General features: G+C 37.4%; 1 long non-coding RNA gene across 1 annotated transcript; it reads left to right on the forward strand.

Annotated features, from left to right (window-relative positions):
- Window positions 1-1,547: 1,547 nt before the first annotated feature.
- On the forward strand, window positions 1,548-2,360 carry LOC129440531 (uncharacterized). Its single transcript, XR_012371081.1, has 2 exons — window positions 1,548-1,663; window positions 1,801-2,360. It is a non-coding gene; the product is annotated as an uncharacterized lncRNA (long non-coding RNA).
- The last annotated feature ends 22,801 nt before the right edge of the window (window positions 2,361-25,161 follow it).

Here is a 25,161-nt window from a genome sequence, read left to right on the forward strand (position 1 = left end):
GGTAAATCTCATAATATTCACATGGTTTAGCTAAATTAAACTGTTATTTCTCTGTCTGACTCTACGCAGCCATTTGCCAAAAAACCTAAATAAGATATTTTTCCCATTTTATTTCCCCTTTGTTCGTTATTTGGTTCAGTTTAATCAGAGCTACCTTGTGTTACGTTGTTCCCTTGTTAGTTTGGTATAAAGTTAAACTTCTAGCTTAAAGTTTTAACCAAGAAGGATAATATTAACAGGAGATATGAATGAAAGTAAGAATTGAACCCTGATAAAACGCGACATGCACTAAAAATTGAAGGTATGAAATTAAGTTAAATGAAAGCTCGTTTATTCACCATATGATGCTCGTTATGAGGTAATCATATAGGCTAGATACCGTGAGTTAACGAGGTCGTTTACATGCACGTGAGTGCACGGGTATATTCAAATTACTGAAAAACACGGAGAAAACCGCAACTGCATCGTCATGTGTTTTTTTTTTTTTTTTTAGATGTATGCAAACAGGGAAAATATCGCCAAACCAACAATTCATTTTACCTCAGAATATGCACAGATTGGATACATTGTGTGTTGTAAGCTTTTCGTGGTGCTAGATGTCAGACAGATGCAAATTGCAAATACATACGAAAGTGTAAAACGTGTATGGCGAACATTTGTTTTTCTGTCATTATAGATGCTAGTTTGGTGAAAGTACACACTGAGTGCTTAAAATCATTCAGAACAGATGCTGTTTTTAGGGCAGTTTATTAAAGAAAACCTGACATGGATGACTTCCAATGAGAAACGACTGCTAATTCATTACAGAAGGTAAGTTTCATTTATACATATAAATCATTTTATATGACATAACTGAACAGTTAACCAATCTTTTTAGTATATGTAGTTTTGTACATATTATATTAATCTGGCAAGAAAGTCACATGACCTGCTGCCAACTTTAATAAAAATACAGTATATTATCTTCTCATACATCGTTTTGCTATTGATATCATATTAAATAGCAATCAAATTGATTACTATTTTGAAAATGTATAATTGAAGATTTATATTGTCTTGAGTGCTGTTTTTAATATAAAAAGAATGTTGAGTTTTTATTGTCATTTTTTTGTGATAGGACCCTACCAGACTATATTTGAATACGGCATACTCATGAATTCTGGAACTTTTATTTCTTAACCCAGTTTGGAGGATAAGAGCTTACCAACTATGTGAGTACACACAGTACTTTAGTACTGTACACTGTCTCTAACATGATTATACTGAGATGATTTTGATTCAAATAACGGTTAAAACTGCATCCTTTTTGATATTTTCTTGACCCTTTTTGTCTTTGAAAATCTGCAGAAATATGCTGAGGTGATGTATTGCAAAATAGCCAACATACAACAATTAAAGGATAATTGCAGCCTACATCCTGATGAAGATATGGACGACCCTCTGTCTGGTCAACAAAAGTTAAAATATGGTAAGTGTAAACGGGTTTGCTACTTTTACGGTTTTAAAGTTTAACTGTATACTCATGGTGTTTAAATTCTGTTTTGCTAGGACGGTACAGTTATGTGGCAGCTCTTCCCCGGCTCATTCACCTCTTGCCTTCATTTGTAAAAGGAAGAAAGACTGGAGAGGGTCAATGTGCAACTGAAGCTACTGATTGTGCTGTGTAAGTTTTTTGGTATTTTGTTCTAGTTGTTTATTCAGCAGTTAGTTTGCTTGCATTGTTTACCCCATGTAAATGCATACAAGTTCATAAATACACATCAAATACATTCATCAAATACACTCTTTTAAAACACTTAGGTGATGAGCATCAATCCATGCTTTGAGGTGGATGGATCAGCACAGCCCTGCCTGCTCTGCGTTGGGAACAAAAGTTGCATCCAGAATTTTTGCATCATTCTGGACCAAAAAGCCATTCCCTGCATGATGAAGACCACTGATGCAGCCTTCCACTACTGTACAGTAAAACAACTACAGAACTAAATACCAGGTTGGAACGTGTTTAAGAAAAATGAAACGTCTTTTGAATTGAAATGTCTGTTTTGTTATGGAAAAATCTTTAGTATTGTGAAGGATAAGCATTTCTGCTTGCCGATAAGGTAATTGCATGTATTTTAATGTTCAAGTTTTGAGTAGGGTGGCTAATTTTTTTAACTCTTATTTGATTTATTAAAGACCTTATAATAAGTGGTTTTCATGTCACTGCGCTGTGGTATAAGATAATTTTCATTATTCCATACTGTATTCTGTTTCTAATTGTAGCTGAGGTATTTAAATAAGCAGTGTTAAATGCAAAGTGTTGTGTGTATCAATGTAAATATTAAATGTGATTTACTTTAATAAAAAGAGGTTTTGCAATATTTTTTGTCATTTTTCTTTTATAGAAACAACCCATTAGCAACAAAAGTGGCTATTACTCTGTATTTTAACACTTAACATTGTTGAATTCACATTACACTGGTGTTGACCTTAAATTAGGAGTGTTAATTTTTAACACTGTATTTCTGTGGCAACACCAGTGTAGTGTGGAAACAACAATGAATAGTGTTGAACAAAGTGTAAAATTTAACAATATTGAGTGTTGAATTAACATTTAATGGGTGTTGGCAAATTAACACTACACTTTTGACTAAATTAACACAGTGTAGTGTGGACACATATACACACTTTGCCGGTGTTAAATTTGACACCGTGGGTGTTATTTTAACACCAGTGATTTTGCTGTGTAGGCCCTGGTTCCAGGTGTCTGGAAAATATCCCACACTCAGAATAATGTTAAACAATTTAGTAATTGCTGTCTTAAATTTGTCATTTGTGTGTTTGATCATTTCATTTAATATACCATCTATGCCGCTTGCCTTATTTGATTTTAGTGCCTGTATTTTACCATTGACCTCATTTACTGAGATCGGGAAATCAAGAGGGTTTTGGTTTTCTTTTATTGTTTGTTTTAAGATCTCTAATTTGGCTTTTAATTCATTTCGAGCAGGGGTTATTTCTGTTGTTTTGTATAAATCTTTAAAGTGTGTCGTCCATAGATCTCCATTTTGAATGGCCAGATCTTTTGGTTGAGATCTATAGAGAGTGTTCCACTTATTCCAGAAGTCACTGTTATTTATGGATTCCTCCATCTCATTAAATAAATCATTTGTGTACTTCTCCTTTTTTTCTCTTAGAGTTTGTTTGTAATCTTTCAGAGCTTCGTAGTATTGATGTCGAAGATCTTGATTGTCAGGATCTCTGTGTTTTTTATTTGATAGAGTTCGTACCGTCTTTCTAATTTGTTTGCATGTACTGTCAAACCATTTTTCATTGCAGTTTTTTGGTTTTCTTTTTGGTGACTTTTTCAAATTACACATGGATGCTAATTGGTGAAATATGTTGTTAATATAATTTAGTGCCAGATTTACTCCGGTTTCATTATGTGGATATGGGTTTGTTATAAATTTGTCCAGCAGTAGTTTGATGTTATGGCTTTCTACTGCGCTTTGATAGTTTTCTTTGCCGCTTTCAGTCCACTTGTAGGATTGTTGTAATTTTTTTAACTGAGGGGGTTGTTTATATGTTTGATTGGTTTGAGTTTGTTTTATGTATAAAGTTATATTACAGTGATCTGACAGAGGTGTCTGAGGATTGACTGTAAAAGCTCTGATATGCACAGGATCCATGTCCGTAATAAAATATGCTATTGCCCCTTAAAGAGTTAAAAGTATAAGAGCCGAAAGAGTCTCCCCGTGTGCGGCCGTTGACTATATACAGGCCCAGTGATTTACACAGGTCCAGAAGGCTTTTCCCACTTTTGTTTGTGATTTTGTCATAGTTGTTTCTGAGGCGTAGTGAGGGCAATGTGTTTGGGATATATTTATCACCCTGTGTGTTAATCTCGTCTGACTCATTTCCAGTTCTGGCATTTAAATCGCCACATATTAAAACATGTCCTTTTGTTTGGAAATGACAGATCTCATCTTGTAGGATAGAAAATGTTTCTTGATTGTAATAGTGAGATTCAGCGGGGGGTAAATAAGTGGCACATAAAAATATGTGCTGGTCTGTGGAGACGATATCTTTTTGGATTTTTAGCCAAACATTAAATGCTCCAGTTTTGATTGTTTCTATGGATCCAGTGAGTTTAGCTTTGTACCATATGATCATTCCGCCTGAATCTCTGCCCTGAGAAACTCCTTTTAGTTTAGTTGATGGTAAAATTAATTCCCTAAATCCAATCAGACAGCCAGTGTTTAAATCTTTTACATTCCATGTTTCTTGTAAAATTACAATATCAGAATTACGAATTTCTTTTTTGAAGTCTGGGTGATTACTTTTTACTCCAAAAATGGAGGACTTCAAACCTTGAATATTCCAACAAGAGATTTTAAAGGAATATGAGCTCATTAACAACTAAATCTTCCTGTTATTCTAGAAATAAGACAAACATCAGTCTGTTAAGTTGACTGATTAAAAAACAAATATGATAAAGACTCTTATAAGTATATATACCCTTAATACAATAAAAGAGAAAATTAAATATATATATAAAATAACACTATCAGTCCATTCACTGACCCATTAGATGAGAGCAAAGCAAGCATCTCCTGTATATCTCTGAGCTCACTGGATGAAGATTGAGTTTTTCCTGTGCTGGTCCTGGAGTGACTCTGAGATCTGACTGCTTCAGCATACGTCTGACTGTTCGGCCCCTGCGTTTGAGAGGGGATTGCAGGTCTTTCCATTTGATGTCGTTCATGAAGAGGTGCAGAGTTCGTCCTTGGGTGTGTCCAATCAGAGTTCAGACATTGAAGGGGGCGCTGAGATGGTTTTACGAGGTGTGGACGAGGCAGCTGCGGTGTGCTGGAGCTGCGGTTCAGTGTCGTGTCTTTTAGGCTTTTGGCAAAGATGGGTACTGCTCGCCTGTGGAGATGGACGTGGTCATAGAGGCTGCTGAGATTCAGAGTCGGGTGTTGAGCCAGGTGTACATTAGGCTATAGGGTACAATGTCTAGACACCCTTGTGTTAATGCTTCTGATGGTGTCTGGGTGGAAATCAGTACGCAGCAGCAGGGTCGAGAGAATGATTTTGGATGTGGGGAAATTTGTGGATGCTTTCTCCGTCACATTTATAAGAGCTGTAGCGACTCGCTCTTGCTGGACTCTCAGGTCGTTGGTTCCTGTGTGAATAATGATGTGACTTGGGGAACCCAGTTGTTCCTCACATAGGAGCTCCAGGGCCTTCTCTGTGTTCGGACACCATATTTTTCTGACATTTTGTTTTGGGAACAGTTTCTTTTCATTCAGAAATTTTCCATTTGAGTCCATCAGAAGTACAATCTGAGGTTGTGATTGATTATTGGTGGTTGATGGACGAGGACTGCTGCTGATGTTTGTGTCGGTGCTGGATGAAGGAGGGCTGTTGGTGTTTGTGTCAGTGGTTTGAGGAGAAGGCTGATCTTCTTCTGTCTGAGTCAGTTGCTCTTTCAGAACTGGAAGATGATTTCTGTAGCTCTTTCTGTCCTCTCTCAGCTCTTCTATCTCATGTCTTATTGTACAAAGTTGTTTGTTGTATTCTTCCCTTTGGTTTTTCAGTTCAGTACAGATGATCAATAGTTTCAATAGTTATTAATGAGTCAGATGAGTCATTAGTTCGCGCATTTAGCGGGAGTAGACGCTGTGTAAACTAATCCCAGCTGGACATCGCGAAACATTTCTGTACACGAGACGGAAAACATTTCCTCGCTGGATCCGCGTGTGCGTGCGCGAGAGAGGGAGAGAAAGCACGAGCAGATACTGTCCGTTTCCATATGCGGAGGTCGCATAGGCAGCGTCATCAAGCCTGGATTATATAAGTTAACTGACCATTACATTCGCAAGTCATACGGATATTTACTGTAACTATTTACTATAAACAAAGAATAATATTTAACTTTATAATTGTTAATATTCTGAAACAAGACAGTCTTGATGACGTATGCAGCCTGGAAATGTGCCCTCCGGAGGCTGCAGCGTTGGCATTCAGACACGCCCACTCTAGTAGTGCGCGCGTGCGGGGCACTGCACGTTCTTTCTAATGCAATCATCAACATTATTAACATCAAAAAGACTTTGGCGGGACAAAAATTTGTTTTGGTGGCTGCAAAAAAAGTCAATGTTGGAAATAACCTGCAAAAAATTAAACTTATAATAACAATAAAATAATCTGTAAACTCTCGCGGGCCACATAATTAACATAATTTGTTAACTCTCGCGGGCCAGATGAAATGAGGGGGCGGGCCGGATTTGGCCCGCGGGCCTTGAGTTTGACACCCCTGCCCTAATCCATGGATCACGGATGGACTTAGCTACAAGTGATTGTTTTCCAGGTTTCAATAGGATGTTGATTGTGAATAGAATTATTACTATGGAACAGTTACTGGATTTATCTGGTCCTGATTTTATGAATGTGGAAGCGCTGGCACAGCAACTGAAAATAAGATCAGTTCGTCTAATTACACAGATGCTTTTGAAATGGCAGTCAGTACTCAGTCCGGCTGAGAGGACTCTACTGACAGAGTACTGTGAAGGACTCACTGAAGCCAATGTCAAAGATCCCTTCCCTGATGTGTTAATTTCAGTTAATCTAGGAGATGTTTCCGGTGTTTTTTTGGATGGTGTTGATTTTTCTGATGTAAATTTTTCATCATGTACAGGCAAAACGTTATATAAACATTGTGTAATTGTTTTTTGTAAAAAGTCTTTAAACATGAAAGTTGATACCCCATGGCGTGATTTTTTTAAACTGGAGGTTGACCAAAAGCCTGAGTGGAGAGCTCTTTACAAGCCACCGTTGGCTAAAAAGGCAGGTGACTTACAGTGGAGAATTTTGCATGGTATCATTGCTGTGAATGCTTTTATTTCTATTTTGAATCCTGAAGTTGGTGTTGAGTGTCCCTTTTGTAATGAAAGGGAAACTGTGTTTCATGCTTTTTTAAATTGTTCCAGATTGCAGTCTTTGTTTCTACTGCTTGGTAACATATTTAGTAAATGTAATGAGGTTTTTTCTCCAGTGGTTTTTATTTTAGGTTTCAAATATGTCGTTAGAAAAAAAATGTTGTGTCAGTCATTGAACTTTGTGTTGGGGCAGGCTAAGATGGCCATTTATGTAAGTAGAAAACAGAAGATTGAACAGGATTTGGTTCAAAACATTGTGGTTGTTTTCTCAAAAATGGTACAATCAAGAATACAGACTGATTTTAATTATTATAAGATGGTGAATGATTTGATTACATTTGAGGGTGTTTGGTGTTATAATGAAATTTTATGTACTGTTGTCGATAATTAATTGTTTTTTTACTTTTCTAGAGTGAGAATGCACATCATGTGATTTTAATTGAATTATGGTAATGTAGTGCTGTAACCCTAGAAATTGTTAATAAAGTGTTGTAAAAATCAAAATCAAAATCTCTCTCTCTCTCTCTCTCTCTCTCTCTCTCTCTCTCTCTCTCTTTTCAAACAGCAGACAAGAAAAGTATTTACCAAGTCTGTGTAAAAACAGCATACTTTAATGATTTATGTGACAGACGGGATACTAAATGGAGAGAAAAACTGTCAGTTGTTGATAATGTTTCTCCTTCCTGGAGGCTTTTTTACAAAAGCCCCCTTCCAAAACGCTCAGGTGATTTACAGTGGAGAATATTACACTGTGTGTTAGCCACTAATGTTTTTGTCTCAAAATTCAACTCAACTGTATTGCCTTTTTGTAATTTTTGCAATGGGCCTGATACCGTGTTCCATGTTTTTAATGAATGTCCACGGTTAGAGTCACTTTTTGCATTGTTGGAAGGGATCTTGGTAGGGTTGGGCTTTGTTTTTAACAAAATGATTTTTATTTATGGATACAAGTATTCCAAAGCAAACAAAGAGCGTTGTACTTTTGCCAATTTCATAATTGGTCAGGCAAAATTGGCTATTTGGAAGACTTGTAGGCTTTCTATTGAAGGACGAACAGTTAATGTTTTGAGAATGTTCAAGGCATTGGTTGAATCGCGAATAAGGGTGGAATACATATTTTTCAAAACTACAGACAATATGGTTGAATTTACATACAAATGGTGTGCAAATAGTGGCTTGTTTGCAGTTGGTGATGATGATTCTTTGATATTTGTTTGGTAATTTTTGTGAGTAACTTTTGTGTAATTTAACTGATTAAAGATATATTTAAACCTCTCTCTCTCTCTCTCTCTCTCTCTCTCTCTCTCTCTCTCTCTCTCTCTCTCTCTCTCTCTCTCTCTCTCTCTCTCTCTCTCTCTCTCTCTCTCGCGTGATTTATGTACAGAGAAGCACAAGGGGAAAATTTTATAACAGTTGTATTTTTCCTACCGCTTTGTCAGATCACCATTTAATTTCTATTGATTTCACCACTACAGAGCGCATTTCTAAGTATTCCTATTGGAAATTTAACAGCAGATTATTACAAGATCTTAACTTTGTGCACTCTTTTACTCACTTCTGGGAGATCTGGAGAGAGAGAAAACCACAGTATAAGTCCCTGAGCCAATGGTGGGACATTGGCAAAGTCCAAATAAAGCTGTTTTGTCAGAACTATTCTGCTTACAACAAACATATTGTGGATTATAAAATGGCACAACTTGAACAGGAGATTCTACATCTTGACATTGAGGCGGACACTGTGGATACTGCTGAGGCTCTAGAACGAAACAAGCTCCTTTTGCAGACTCTGCTGGAGGAAAGAGCGCAAGGAATACTTATTCGTGCAAGATTTCTGACTTTCAATAATATGGATGCTCCAACATCCTTTTTCTTCAACCTGGAAAGGAAAACTGTGGATAAGAAATTTTTAAGCTGTTTGAAACTCCCGGAGGGAGGGAGAGTCACTGAGGCTCATGACATTATCTCGCATGCGCTGTCTTTTTATGAGGATCTTTACAAAGCTGAACCTTGTGATGGGGAAATGGCTGACCTCCTTTTGCAGGACTTACCCCAGCTTTCAAAGGAAGAGAAGTCAAAGCTCGATAGACCGCTGGTTTTAGATGAGCTGTCTTTGGCTGTTCAAGAATTGTCTGCCGGTAAAGCTCCAGGTTTGGATGGGCTAAATGCTGAATTTTATAATCAATTTTGGCCAGTTATTGGGAAAGACTTGTTTTTGGTTTTTAAGGAGAGCATTGAGAGAGGTACCTTACCAGTGAGTCTACGGAGGGCTGTGATTACCCTACTACCTAAAAAGGGTGATCTTGAAGACATCAGATGCTGGCGCCCAGTTTCGTTACTGGGCGTGGACTACAAAATACTGTCTAAGGCTTTAACCAATAGGATGAAACTTTACATTTCCTCAGTGATCCATATGGATCAGTCATACTGTATTCCAGAAAGGACTATTTTTGATAATCTTTTTCTCATACGGGACTTAATTTCCTTTGCCAGGGTGCATAACCTTGACACTGGGTTTGTCTCCTTGGACCAGGAAAAAGCCTTTGATCGTGTTGATCATGATTTTCTTTTTAAATGTCTAGAGGCTTTTGGTTTTGGCTATACTTTTATATCATATGTCAAACTGCTGTATACGGATATATTTAGTATGTTGAAAATTAATGGCTCCCTGACAAGACCTTTTAAAATAGGCAGAGGTATAAGTCAAGGCTGTGGTCTGTCAGAAATTTTGTATGCTGTGGCAATCGAACCTTTACTGGTATCGCTGAGGAAAAAGCTTTGCGGTATATCAACAGTGTGTCCATTCACTACAGACTTGGTAACGGTTAGACTTACTGCTTATGCTGATGATGTCACTGTTATTATTAGATCTGCTGAGGATGTCAAAAATCTAAACAAATCCCTTGAGGTCTATCAGAAAGCCTCATGTTCGCGAATTAACTGGCAAAAAAGCTCATCTTTTTTGCTTGGTGAATGGGAAGACGGAGGTCCTCCAGAACTTCCCCAGCACTGCTCCTGGAGTTTGGAGGGGTTTAAAGTGCTGGGAGTTTTTTCTTGGGACACATGAATACATGCAGAGGAACTGGGATGGCTTTTTCGAGAAAGTTTCTGGACGATTACAGAGGTGGAAGTGGATTTTGACCCAGTTGTCATACAGGGGAAGAGTTCTTATTGTTAACAATTTAGCAGCTTCCATGATGTGGCATCGTCTAAATGTACTGGACCCACCCAAAGAGCTCTTACAGCGTTTGCAGAAGGTTTTTGTGAATTTTTTTTGGGATGGCTATCACTGGCTTCCCCCAGCGGTTCTTTATTTGCCAGTTAATGAAGGGGGCCAAGGTTTAATTGACTTAGCAGCAAAGGTAAAAGCAATGAGGCTAAGGACTGGCCAAAACCTACTCTATCCTGTGGGGTTTAAACCTTGGGTGTCAGTTGGTCTGGCACTCCTTAGAACTGTTGGTGGTTTCAGTTTGGATAGGCAACTGTTTCTAATGTCGTGTCACGGTGGAAATTTTTCATCTGATGTAAAATTCTATGTTTCTGTTTTGAAATCTTGGAATGTTTTTAAATTGCTGAGACAAGAAAATCATCATTATGGCCTTGATGAACCTTTGTTTTACAACCCCTTTATAGGTGACATTACTTCTATATCTAATACCATTGTTAAAACTTTTATGGCTAAAGGATTGACCAAAGTATTTCACTTGATTGACATTTCCTCCAGAACATGGAGGTCAACACTGGACATTTGTAATCAGGCAGGATTCAGGTCATTGAGGACGACAGAGAGGCTATTAGGGGTGTTGAAAACAGCTCTTCCTAACGTAGTCCTCCTGTTTGTAAACTGTTTTTTGTCTGGAGGCCCTTCCATATGCTCTTTCCCTAAGTTAATTGTGTCTCCCAAGGTTCTTTCAGGGGATGACTGTGATGGAAAGCTGCTTACTTTTAAGCAGCTACAAGAACTTGATTTTGAGCTGGTTGGGAAAAAAGACCTTTATCAGATTTGTATTAAAACTGATTATTTTGAGGCGATAAAAGATAAATGTGATACGAAATGGAGAGAGCTTTTAAGGGTTTCGGCTGATGTTTCTCCTTCTGGGAGCCTTTTTAATAAGGGTCCCATACCCAAACGATCCAGAGATTTGCAGTGGAGGATACTGCATTGTATTTTACCCACCAACACACATGTTTTAAAGTTTAATATGAATGTTTTACCAGTTTGCATCTTCTGTTCTGCACCAGAATCTGTTTATCATGTTTTCACAGAGTGTTCCAGATTGTTTCCATTGTTTACACTTTTAATGAAAATACTTGGGGAGTTGGGTTTTGGTTTTGACATGACACTTTTTGTGTTTGGATGCAAGTATTCAAGGGCACGTAGGCAGCAGTGCACTGTGGCTAACTTCATTTTAGGACAAGCGAAGTTAGCCATTTGGAAGTCTCGCAGTCTGGCTGCTGAAGGACAACATATAAATGTTCTAAAGCTGTTCACTGGGTTGATTGAATCTAGAGTAAGGGTGGAATACAGATTTTATCAAATGACTGAAAACCTATTTGAGTTTGATTTGAAGTGGTGTGTAAATGGAGCTTTACTGATGCTTGGTGATGATGGTGAGATTATTTTTAACTGGTGATGCCTTGGTTTTATCCCAAATAATTGAGTTAATTTATTATTCTTATTTTTTTTTTTTTTTTTTTTTTTTTTTTTATATTTCACATTTATACATAATTTTATACGCCCTATGGCAATGTGTTTGTTCTAAGGTGTAATATGGTGGTTTTCAGATGGTTTAATAAAGTGGGTTAAAAGTCAAAAAGTCTCTCTCTCTCTCTCTCTCTCTGTCTCTCTCTCTCTCTGTCTCGCTCTCTCTGTCTCTCTCTCTCGCTCTCGCTCTCTCGCGTGATTGTAGCGGAGTGTGTGAGGGGAGCGTGCGGGCGAGAAAGTTTGTGAAAACTGTGTCTTTTCAAACTGTTTTCCAACCTTTTGTTTTTTGTTTTGTTTTGTTTTGTTAGTTAGTTAGTTAGTTGTAGGGATAGTGGGAGGAAAAAGTTCATTGTTCATTGTGCGTTTACAGACGCCGTAATGGCGTCTGTTCCAGTGCAGGGAACGCCAACTCTGTCACGCAGGAATGGGTGCAAGTGTGCCCCAGAGCCTGGAGTGACAGTAGAGGAGTTGCTTCTAGTTATAGGAGAACAAGTGGGCTTTGAAAATATAATTTCGGCTTCGCGGATGAACAAAGCTGTCGTCGTGTTTTTAAAATCCGATTCTCTTGTCAATCAGTTGACTGTGAGCGGAATATGGGTAAAGGATACGTTTGTGACGGTAACCCCGCTATCCGCTCCGGCAACGAAAATCATAATTTCAAATGTTCCACCGTTTATATCCAATGAGGCTATTACGAAGGAACTGCAAAGATTTGGGAAGATTGCAAGTCACGTAAGAATGATTCCGCTTGGATGTAAAAACAATGCCCTTAAACATGTCCTTTCTTTTAGACGCCAAGTCCTCATGATTTTGAACTCACAAGACCGCACTTTAGAGATTTCCTTCCGTATTAATCACGGGGAAAACTCATACATGGTTTATGCTAGCACGGAGAGCCTTAAGTGTTATGAATGTGGAGAATATGGCCATAAACGCATCGCATGTCCACATAAAGATGACCAACGTGCTTCTAATGGTGACATTAATGATCAGCAAACGAGTGACGGTGAAGCACAGCGAACTGAGGAGCAATATAAGGAGCCTATAGAGGAGGGCAAGATACAAGAGGTGAGTGAGATTAATTTACATGATGTAAGCGTGGAACAAGCTGGATGTAGTTCTACTTTTGAAAAATCTGGAGATGTAACAGATGATGACATTGATAAAAGTGAAGTTCAGAGTAGTGCAGAAGATGTGTGTGAAAGTTATGATGTACAAGTTGAAAACTCTGAAGAATATATGTGTGATGAAAGGGAAAGTCTATCTCAGTGTACAGATGATGGATTAGTAGATGATGAACAGTGGACAAACAGTTCAAGAGGAAGTGATAAGGATCTGTATACTGTTGAGGAAATTAATGCATTTCTTGATAAAACTAAAGGGAAAGCAGGAGTTGAAGTAAGTAATTATTTTCCTGATTTGGAAAGATTTATTGCTTCAGTGGCATGGGCTAGGAAGTCTAGTAGCCTTGATGAACTTTCGCAGCAAAAGCGATATCGGTTAAAGAAGCATATTACTGGTCTTAGACAAGGCAAAAAGAGATATGGTTCTCACTGCGGAACACACATCCAGGGGGCGGGGTTGGACCTAGATCCAACCCCACCCACTTTATATACTTTGTTCCGCCAAATGAACCAGTATATTTGCGTTGTTGCAGCCCGCAATAAGTTGCAACCTGTGGTCGCCAACGTTTGCTCTTATCAGTTTAAGTGTACGTTTGATTAATAATATAGTCAAGAAAGATTCATAATTTAGAAAGTATCACAGTTAGGTGTAACGGGAAGGACACGTTCCTGACAATGTGAAATCACTGAAGGAATTTATTTGTACATTATCCAACTTATTACAAAGCTATTCCTATACGAGTAAATATAAAAACAAATGTATTTGATATCTTTTATTAGCAAATAAAAAAAGTAAACCATCTATGAGGGAAACCCAGGGCTGCATTCAGCCCCGACAAAACGTTGCACAACGTTTATTAAACAGAAACGGTGATGCGTTGAACGCTCTGTTGTGATGATGTAAGAGTTGCAACTACGGTAGCTGAGAGGCCATTCTTTGTGTTCTTTTTTAAATGTTTCTGAAGCCTGATGAAATCGTTATAAATGTGTGTTTAATACTGTAAAAGACCCTCAATGTTACAGTCACTGACCTTGCCGTCCAGAATGAAAGACAACATTCCAACATGAACCCATTGAGCAAGCTGTCTCTTTACTACCGCGTGGTTTTATACATCTTGCCGCTGATTGGGCCGACATTTCTGACACACCCACCAAACAAGAGAAAACGCTTCTAAAACCTGTTGCATTCCGTTGCACACCGTTTCCAGGAAACATGTCGTTCAACCCGGAAACCGTAGCAAAACGTTGTGCACCGTTGTGAGATTGAACGTGCCCCTGTTTCCTAATGGCTGTAAGCAAAGACGCGTTAAAACGTCCATAAAAGATAAACATTCAATTTATTAATTTCTAAATAACATGCCATAGCCTATATATTTTAATAATTATGCATATTTATACTGTATTCATTCATAGGTCTTAAACTGCATGTGGTAATTACTCGTAGTAGGCTTACCCGAAATGTTTTACTCCAAAACATTATAGCAAAAAATTACATTTCACCCTAAAGGCACTACGTTTATTGTAGTCATAAGTAAAGTTCGTTTTTATGTCAAAAGAATAACTTAATTACGTTACGAGTTAATGCGGAAATGGTAACGCAGCAACACGTGTATGACGTGTCTTGTGGTAAAACTGTCGTCCAATGGGATCTCTGGATCTGGATCCAGCTCCGCCCCTGGATCTGAATCCAACCCGCCCCCTGGATGTCGTGTTCTGCAGTTAGGCGCTGCTGCAAAAAGATAGTGAAAGTAAGGGAAAAAACTAATTAATGAACTCTAAATTTTCCTTTCCACTCTGTTTCTTCCTTTTCTTTTTCCTTTTACTAATGGAGAGCTTAAGGGTGGGATCAATTAATGTAAATGGAATGAGGGATGGGAGGAAAAATAGTTGTGTATCAGAAATTATACGATTGAAAGAGTTGAATGTCATATTTCTACAAGAAACCCACAGTAATCAAGATAATGAGACTGAGTGGGGACTATGGTGGAAAGGAGATCAAGTCCTTAGTCATGGGACAAATATAAGTGCAGGAATAGCGGTGCTTTTCTCCACTGTTCTTAAAACAAAGGTTTTATCAAAGCATGAAGTCGTACCAGGGAGGTTATTGGCTGTAAGAGCTGAAATCAGAAATCTGCATGTGTTGTTTGTGAACGTTTATGCCCCTAATGTGGGAGAAGACAGAGCACAGTTTTTTGTTAAATTAGAGGACTTTTTAAAACAACAACAGGATGATGTGATTGTATTAGGCGGAGACTGGAATTGTACTTTGGATTTTACAAAAGATAGAAATGGAGAAGAACCTCATGCAAAGTCAGCTATGTTTTTGTCTAATATTATAAAGAATTTTAATTTCTCAGATGTATGGAGAGAGTATAACACATCAGTACAACAATATACATGGGTTAAAGTCAGTAATGGAAGCATTTCTGGTGCACGGTTGGATAGGCTTTATGTATCACAAAATATGAGAAATAAGGTTGTTAAAGCAACCATTATTCCAACAGTTTTTTCTGATCACAAACTTATAACAGTTGAACTCATTTTAACTGAAAGAAAACATATGAGCTATTATTGGCATTTTAATGTTAAGCTTTTAAGTGATAAACAATTTTGTGAAAATTTTAAATGTTTTTGGGAAGCCTGGAAAACTGAAAAATGTATGTATAAAAATATAATTCAGTGGTGGGATGTTGGCAAGGTACAAATAAGAGAGTTTTGTCAACAATATACATCTTATTCCTCTATAGCTATGAAAAAAACTTTAGAGTGGTTGGAAAATGAGATTATAGACATTGAAAAGAAAATGAATGGTAATGATGCTGGAAATTTACAAGACTTATGGACTGAAAAGAACAATCAGTTGAGCTCTTTTTTAAATGAAAAGGTCAAAGGAGCACTTATAAGAAGTCGTTTCCAAACAATAAGAGATATGGATGGACCTTCCTCCTTTTTTTTTTAACTTGGAGCGGAAAAAAAGTCAAGAAAAACAGATGCATATTTTAAAAGACAATAATGGATGTGTTACAACAGACCCAATTGTGATGCGTAAAATGGCTGTGGAGTTTTATTCTAATTTATATGCTGCTGACATTTTAGATGAACAGTGTAGAAACGAACTGTTGCAGGATCTTCCGAGGTTGACATCAAAACACAAAAAACTCTTAGACTCTGAACTCAATTTTGAGGAAATTACTGCTGCAGTTATGGGACTTTCCTCAGGACGTACGCCAGGGTTGGATGGATTACCTGCTGAATTTTTTAAGAATTTTTGGAGTGTTATTGGTAATGACTATTTTGAGGTAATCCAGCAATGTATAAAGGAAAGAGTTCTTCCTTTGAGCTGTCAGCGAGCAGTCTTAACGCTACTCCCCAAAAAAAGGTGATTTGACATCCCTTAAGAGCTGGAGACCCGTAGCAATTTTAGGGTCTGACTACAAAATCTTTTCAAAATGTCTAGCAAATAGAGTAAATGGTGTACTGGACACAATAATACATGAAGACCAGTCATATTGCATAAAAAATAGATCAATACTAGATAATTTGCATTTGGTGCGGGATGCTTTTGATTTTGCTTCTCAGAATAATATGAATACAGGTTTCTTGTCATTAGATCAAGAAAAAGCTTTCGATAGAGTTGATCATTTTTTTCTTTTCGATACTCTGAAAGCTTTTGGTTTTGGAGACAATTTCATTTCCAAAATTAAAATGCTATATACTGGGGCAACATGTATGATTAAAATAGCTGGTGGCCTTAGTGTTCCTGTAAAGATAAATAGAGGCATTCGCCAAGGCTGTCCAATATCAGGTCAACTTTACACTATAGCCATAGAACCTTTACTATGTCGACTAAGAAGACAATTAACAGGTATACAGGATAATGCTTTCGTTTTTAAACATCCTATTAAACTCTCTGCATACGCAGATGATGTGACTGTTGTAATTAGAAACCAAAATGATGTTGAAAGTGTTAAAATGGCTTTACAATGTTATGGGAAAGCATCTTCAGCCAAAATTAATTGGCAAAAAAGTGAAGCTTTGTGGTGTGGTCAAGATGTTACTAGTCCATCATTACCGGGTGACTTGAAGTGGGGGAAAGCGGGTTTTAAGTATTTAGGTGTCTTTTTAGGGACAGAGGAATATAAAAAGAAAAATTGGGAGGGGACTTGTGGAAAAAGTGTGTGCTCGGTTGTCTCACTGGAACTGGTTGCTACCCCAGTTGTCCTTTAGGGGGAGAACCCTGGTCTGTAACAACCTGGTTGCTTCGACATTATGGCATAAAATGATGATTCTAGAGCCTCCGGATGAGTTGGTAAGGACAATTCAACAAAGCATGGTAAACTTTTTCTGGTCGGGACAACACTGGTTGAAGGCACCAGTGCTTTATTTGCCAATACAAGAAGGAGGACAAGGTCTGGTCGATATTAAATCCAGGATCAGAGCTTTTAGACTTCAGACGGCGCAGAGACTCCTATATGGGGAAGACGTAAGCTGGGCTGGGATAGCCTGTGCTCTTTTAAGGAGAGCAGGCAATATCGGACTAGATCGTCATTTATTTCTTATGGACATTGAAAAACTAAACCTGACAGGATTGACACCTTTTTACAGATCAATGTTGAAAACATGGACACTGTTTAAGTTTTCTCGGAAACCAGAAGGTGTGAGGGGACTATGGCTGAGAGAGGAGCCATTGTTTTTTAATACAGCATTGGACTTAAATGTTTTCAAATCAGAATCTTTAAGGAAAATGATGTGGACTGCTGGTATTACGAAATTAAAACATCTTGTTTCTGAGCAAGGGTGGATTTCGGCTGAAAATTTGGCACGGAAATTGAAAATGAGATCAGTTCGAGTAGCAGAAAGACTGTTGACTCAAATCATAGAGTTTTTACCATCTGACTATAGAGGCTTATTGGAGACACAGGTTGGAGAGGAGGAATTTTCTGCTTTTCCGGACTTGAACCTTTCAGCTGATACAGAAACATGGGAAGAGATGGAGAATGGACTGCTTTCGTTTTGTACCCCTCAGTTGGAAGATTTTAGAAATGATGGCAAGAAAAATATTTATGTACTGTGTGTAAAGGTGTCACATCTTCTTCAACTCCAGAATGTGAAAGAGTCTAAATGCCAAGACTGTTTTGGATCAGGTACCTCCCCTAAGGGCTGCTGGCGGACCCTGTACAAGCCTCCTATTGAGAAAAGAACTGGGGACCTACAATGGAGGCTTGTGCATGGTATAATAGCCACAAACAGACACAGAGCACACCTGGATCCACAGGTTGGGGAGGGCTGTCCTTTTTGTGGGATGTCAGAGACTGTTTTTCATTTATTTTTTAATTGTGTGAGATTACAGCCACTATATGATATATTGAAAGAGTGGTGTCAAACCCTGGGGGAATTATTTGCACCCGACTTTTTTATTTTTGGACCCAAATATTGCAGAAGTAAAATGAAGAGTCATGTTTTATTAAATTTCATGTTTGGGCAAGCAAAGATGGCTATATGGTTGTCAAGAAAAAATAAGCTGATTGAGAAGGGATCAATTGATGTTATTACAATATTAAAGGGATTAATAAAATCCCGCATCAATATTGAGTATAGTTATTATAAATTGATTGATGACATGTTGAGCTTCAAAGAAAAATGGGAAATTAATCAATGCATTTGTGAGGTGGATTCTGTTGAGGTTTTACACATTTATATTTGATTTGGTTTTTATCATCTTGATGCTGTTTTAATGTTTTTGTAGTTTTGTTGTAATAAAGAGACCTTAAAAGTCAAAGTCTCTCTCTCTCTCTCTCTCTCTCTCTCTCTCTCTCGCTCTCTCTCTCTCTCTGTCTCTCTCTCTCTCTCTCTCTCTCTCTGTCTCTCTCTCTGTCTCTCTCTCTCTCTCTCTCTCTCTCTCTCTCTCTGTCTCTCTCTCTCTCTGTCTCTCTCTCTCTCTCTCTCTCTCTCTCTCTCTCTCTCTCTCTCTCTCTCTCTCTCTCTCTCTCTCTCTCTCGTGCGCATGTGCGTGTTTGGCGTGGTGGGAAGTTTGAGAGGCGGCTGATTGATCTTTAAATCTTCTTTTCCTTTATGTTTTTTTTTCTCACCTTAGTTAAGGACTTATTTGAGATTCGGTAAGAGCTTGTTTTCAATTGAATTTGCATCCGTTCGTGGACGATAAGCATGGCCTCACCCTTAAATGAGGGGACGCCGGTTTTCTCCATTGGAAATGGATGTAAATGTTTTCCAGATCAAATATGCACGGTGGAAGACGTACTTATGGCTATGGGACGTGTCGTTGGCCATGATAAAATATTATCAGCGTCTAGAATGAATAAGGCCGTCGTTGTGTTTTTGGAAGAAGAGAAATTTGTTAATGTGCTTGTAGAAAGTGGAATTGAAATGTTGGACACTTTTGTGCAGGTGACTCCTTTGCGTTCACCTGCGACGCGGGTAATAATCTCGAATGTGCCCCCATTCATAAAAAATGAAGCGATATTAAAAGAGCTGAGTCGCTTTGGAAAATTTGCGAGTGCAATTAAAACTGTTCCGCTTGGCTGTAAGAACAATGAACTGAAACACGTAATGTCCTTTCGGAGACAGGTTTTTATGTTTTTGCAAGCACCGTCAAAGTTTTTGGATGCATCTTTTCGAATACAACACGGCGAAAGCTCTTACATGATTTTCGCAACAACGCAAAGTATGCGTTGTTTTGAATGTGGGGATTTGGGACACAAGAAGTTGTTTTGTCCTCACAGGAAACAAAACGAGGAGAAAACCGTAGAGACTGAAAATAATGAAATGAGTAATCAGTCAGATTGCGAAAAAACTAACGGTAGTGACAAAATTGAAAAAAGACACACACTGGTAAAAGAAACGTTTGCTCAACCGAAAAATAAAAAGCAAAAAATACAAAACGAGGAACAAAGTGAGGACACTCTGGATAAAAGCTTATCTACCAGCGGATGCACAAATTCCCTTGAGAATACACAACGTTCAGAGGGACAGGCTGAGTCAGACAAGGAGTCAGAGTTAAGATCGGAGGTGAGTGACACTTTATTTCCGAAAGTGCTTGGTGTTTCAGAAGGAGCAGATCAGAGCGTTTTATGTGGTAATGATATGGAAGTGGAAAAGGCATGTGGAAGTGGTTTACAGTTTGTTGAGAACGATGATGTATGTGTTGATGAATCCATATGTGATAGTGACAGCTATTCAGAAGTTTCTGAGTTTGAGTTGAGTCAGTTATCTGGAGACATGTATACTGCGGAAGAATTTAATTGGTTTTTGGATCAAACTAAAGGACAGAAGGTGGATGTTCTGAAGTTTTTTCCTGATGCTGGTAAATTCTTGAAGTCAGTTAGGAGTGTACAGAAAAGTGTAGGATGTGATGTTATATCAAAACAAAAAAGATTTCGATTGAAAAAACTTGCTACAGCAGTTCGTAAAAGTTTAAAAGGAAAAATGAAAATTAATTAGGTTCACATGGTTATGGGTGCTGCTCTTATTTTTTATTTATTTTTCTGTCTTGTTTTTCTCCTTCTTGTTTCCTCTAATCCTTTTTCTAACATGCAAACTTTAAGAGTTAGTACTTTAAACATTAATGGTGCGAGGAATAAAGAAAAACAAGCTTTACTAATTGAGTTTCTTAAGCTCAAAGACTCGCATGTAACATTTTTACAGGAAACTCATAGTGATGAGAGCAATGAGACAGATTGGGGATTATGTTGGGAGGGCAGCTACTCTTTAAGTCATGGAACAAATTTAAGTGCTGGGGTAGCCATACTTTTTTCACCTCATATCAATGTTGATATAGTGTCAAAAGTAGAATTAGAAAGAGGTCGTCTTCTTGTTGTAAATACAAAAATTGATGAATATAATTTCACTTTTGTTAATATTTACGCTCCAAACAGAAGCACAGACAGAATACATTTATTTAAAAAAATGAGTGATTATATGAAAAACGTGAGTGCAGATGATTTTCTAATTTTAGGAGGTGATTGGAATTGTACAGTTGATTTTACGTTGGATAGAAATAATACTGAACCAGATTTTGTATCGTCTGCTTTTCTAAAGCAAATTATTATTCAAAATGATTTGTTAGATGTGTGGAGAGAGAGGAATTTAAAGGTTAAACAATTCACTTGGTTAAAGATCTCACAAGAGATAATAAGTGCAGCTAGATTAGATAGATTCTATGTTTGTAAAAAAACTAATAACAGAATTGTGGCTGCAAATATTGTACCTTGTTGTTTTTCAGACCATCATTTTGTTACTTGTATTCTGACTTTGTCACAGATTCAGGGAAAAAGTCCTTACTGGAAACTGAATATACGTTTGTTAAAGGAAAAAGACTTTATTGAAAGTTTTAAACTTTTTTGGGAGTCTTGGGTTTTACAGAAAGGTGAATATGAAAATCTAATTCAGTGGTGGGAACTGGGAAAAACACAAATTAGGATATTTTGTCAACAGTTTTCTTATTTCTCTACAACACAGATTAAGAAAAAAATTATTGAATTAGAAAAGGAAATAGTAAAGATTACATCTAATGTAGTAATGCAATCAAATACTGTGATGGCTGAGAACTTGTGTAAGAGAAAGAATAATCTTGCCTCTCTTTTACAAGTGCAAGCTAAGGGAGCACTTATAAGGTCACGCTTTTTGTCAGTCCATGATATGGATGCACCAACTTCATATTTTTTTAATCTTGAAAAGGTTTCAAAAAAGCGAAGTGTAATGCATTGTCTGACTTTCCCAGATGGGTCTAAAACATCTGACCCCAAAAATATGAGGAAAATAGCTGTGGACTTTTATTCAGATCTTTTTAGAGCTGAAACGTGTGATTCACAGAGTACATCGGACTTGCTTAATCAACTTCCGAATCTTGATGGAAAACAATGTGCAAGTTTGGACAGAGCTTTTTCTTTTCAAGAATTGACTGAAGTTGTACAACAGATGAAACCCGGTCGTGCACCTGGTATTGATGGTCTGCCGGGGGAATTCTATAAAATCATGTGGAGAATAATAGGTAAAGACTTTTATGAGGTTATACTGAAATGTTATGAGGAGAAAAATCTTCCCAGGAGTTGCCAGAGGGCTGTTCTTGTTCTTATTCCCAAAAAAGGGGACTTGAGTCTTATAAAGAACTGGAGACCCGTCTCTATTCTCACGACGGACTATAAAATTTTGGCGAAGGTGTTGGTCAATAGACTGAAGTGTGTTTTGGGTGATATCATTCACAAGGATCAGTCTTACTGTATTCCAGATAGAACCATCTATGATAACATTTTTCTAGTGAGAGATATGCTAGACTATTGTAAATTAAATGGTATCAATTTAGGTCTTCTATCCTTAGATCAAGAGAAGGCTTTTGATCGCGTAGATCATGAGTACTTATTTAAAACATTAAAAGCTTTTGGTTGCGGTGATGGGTTTCTTTCCTGGATTAAGATATTGTACACAAATGCTGCATGTTTAGTAAAAATTGGAGGAGGCTTAAGCCCTCCTATACAAATGCAAAGGGGAATCAGACAGGGATGTCCTCTGTCTGGTCAGCTGTATGCATTAGCAGTTGAACCTTTGTTGTGTTTATTTAGGAAAAATCTGTCTGGTATTTCTGTAGGTGGCTGTATTTTTAATGAAATTAAGCTGACAGCATATGCAGATGATATCACTGTATTTGTTAAGAATCAAAATGATGTAAATACAATTAGGAAGTGTCTTTGGTTGTATGAAAAGGCATCATCTGCTAAGTTAAATTGGAGTAAAACAGAAGCCTTGTGGTGTATTGAACATTCAACAGAGGTTTTACCATCTATTCCTGAAAATGTGAAATGGGGGAAAGTAGGATTCTAGGTATTTATTTAGGTAGTGAAGAGTTAAAAAAAAAAAGAACTGGGAGAATGTAAAGGATAAAGTATGTGCTAAGTTATCTAAATGGAACTGGTTGCTGCCTCAATTATCCTATAGGGGTAGAGTGCTGGTTATCAACAACTTGGTGGCATCCACCCTGTGGCATAGGCTAAATGTTCTTGATCCACCAATGGACTTCTTTGTGGAGATCCAGAGAGTTCTCGTTGATTTTTTCTGGTCCGGAAAGCACTGGGTGAAGGAAGCAGTTCTGTATCTCCCTGTTCATGAAGGAGGACAAGGCCTGATTGAATTAAAATCCAGGTATGCAGCTTTTCGTCTAAAGACTGTCCAGAGGTTTCTTTACCATCATGATCAGAACTGGATGAAAGTGGCATGTGCCCTCTTGCAGAGAGTTGGTCGATTGGGTCTTGACAGACATCTGTTTTTAATGAACTTAAAGAACATGGACCTTACTGGACTTACGTCTTTTTATGCTTCAGCTTTACAAACGTGGCAGATATTTTCTGTGCAAAGAGTTAATGTCTGGACTATGGAGGAACCTTTGTTCTTTAACGGACTGTTGCCTATTACATTATTGAATTCAGTTACCCTACGTAATAGTCTGATTAAAGCTGGCATTTGCAAAGTTGGACATTTAAAGATTAACAACCAGTGGATTACAGCTGAAGAAATGCGAATTAAAACAGATATTCGATCTCTTCGAATTCTTCAAAAATTCCTGGAAGAAATAAATAAACTTCTGTGTCTTCAGCTATTACATTTGGAGAACTTTGATGGTCTATTTCCTGAAATACATGTGTCTGTAGATGTGGGAGATTGGGAAGAGACTGAAGGGAGTCTATTGACTTTTAGAACACCTGAACCTGGAATCTTTGAACTTTTTTCCAAGAAAGCCCTGTACATGATTTGTGTTAAAGCTCTTAACCTAAGAGCTCTGGACAAAGTTATCGAGTCAAAATGGATGGGAGTAACTGAGCCAGGCTCTTCCCCGAAAGGAAGTTGGAGGTCCTTGTACAAGATGCCTATTGAAAAAAGACTAGGAGATTTTCAGTGGCGAATTGTACATTGGGCAATAGCTACAAACAGGTACAAAGTACACCTGAATCCTTTGCATAGTGTAGATTGTAGTTTTTGTGGGGCTTCTGAAACTGTTAATCACCTTTTTGTTGAATGTTCAAGACTAAGTGAACTTTTTTGGTTGTTAAAAAATGTTTGTCAAGAGTTAGGTTTCTTGTTTACTAATGGGCTATTTATTTTTGGACCAAAATATAGTAAAACAAATAAACAAAAGGTTGTATTATTGAATCTTATTTTTGGTAAAGCAAAGATGGCAATCTGGTTAACCAGGAAGAACAGGATTCTAAATTTAAGTGGAGTAGATCCAGTGCAGATGTTAAAAGGTTTTATAAAGGGACGTTTGATGCTGGAGTATGCTTATTATGAAATGGTAAACGACACAGAGACATTTTTTTCTATGTGGGGAACAGAAGGTGTGTTGTGTATGCCCAATGAAAGTATTGGTTATCAGATAGGTTTTGGTTTGTTATAAAAAATGATGTTTTGCTGTTTTCATATGTTTGTATATTTTTATGTTATTTTTTTCTTTATTATTTATAATATTATTTTTATTATTATTATTTTTTGTTTTTATTTTTTATTTTATGCTGTTTGAACAAGTGTTTTGGAAAATTTAATGTAAAATAAATAGGAATTTTAAAGGTCTCTCTCTCTCTCTATCTCTCTCTCTCTCTCTCTCTCTCTCTCTCTCTCTCTCTCTCGAACATGTTTTGTCACCATCATGATGATCAGTGTTTCCTTTAGTTGGTTAGTTTGACTCTTTGTTTTTATAGTGTAGTGTGTGCGCTTGATGATGGTGTTTGTTAAAACACATTATTATTGCACAAAGCTCACAACATCACTGAAAAGTGCACATTGATGTCCAGAAGTGGTCGTACAATATAACTTTAGTAAGTAAGTAAGTTTATTTATAAAGCACATTTAAATTCAGCTCTAGCTAACCAAAGTGCTGTACAGATACATAACAAGAAGTCAATACAATACACAATAAATAATAAAAAAGCACAATATAATAAGTAGAATAAAAACATTAAAACAGAAAGAAAAAAGAATTAACACTCAGCAGGAAAGGCCTGACGATACAAATGAGTTTTAAGTTGTTTTTTTTAAAAATCCCCAACAGATGATGTGTTTTTTATACTGAGAGGAAGCTGGTTCAAGAGAACGGGTGCAACCGTAGCAAAAGCTCTATCCCCTTTAGATTTAAGACTTGAGCGAGGTACATGGAGAAGAGAACTTTCTTAACTGTCTTTTCTTAATTTCATTAAGAAGTTAATTTCTATCTCAGTTTTGTTTGAAGCTGTAATCAACATGGTGCATACTGCTGCCTACAGTAACAGACATCTCATGTTTGATGGGAGTCTTTCCATAGACTCGCTCCTGGGAAATCCATCATCTTTATCTTCAGGTGGGGGTCCTGAGTTAAAAAAGTGAATTAGACACAAAAGCATCATGTAATACCACAAACTGCAGCTTATAATCCTGA

This window comes from Misgurnus anguillicaudatus, chromosome 2 (genome assembly GCF_027580225.2).
Source record: "Misgurnus anguillicaudatus chromosome 2, ASM2758022v2, whole genome shotgun sequence".
In the NCBI taxonomy this organism is placed as follows: domain Eukaryota; kingdom Metazoa; phylum Chordata; class Actinopteri; order Cypriniformes; family Cobitidae; genus Misgurnus; species Misgurnus anguillicaudatus.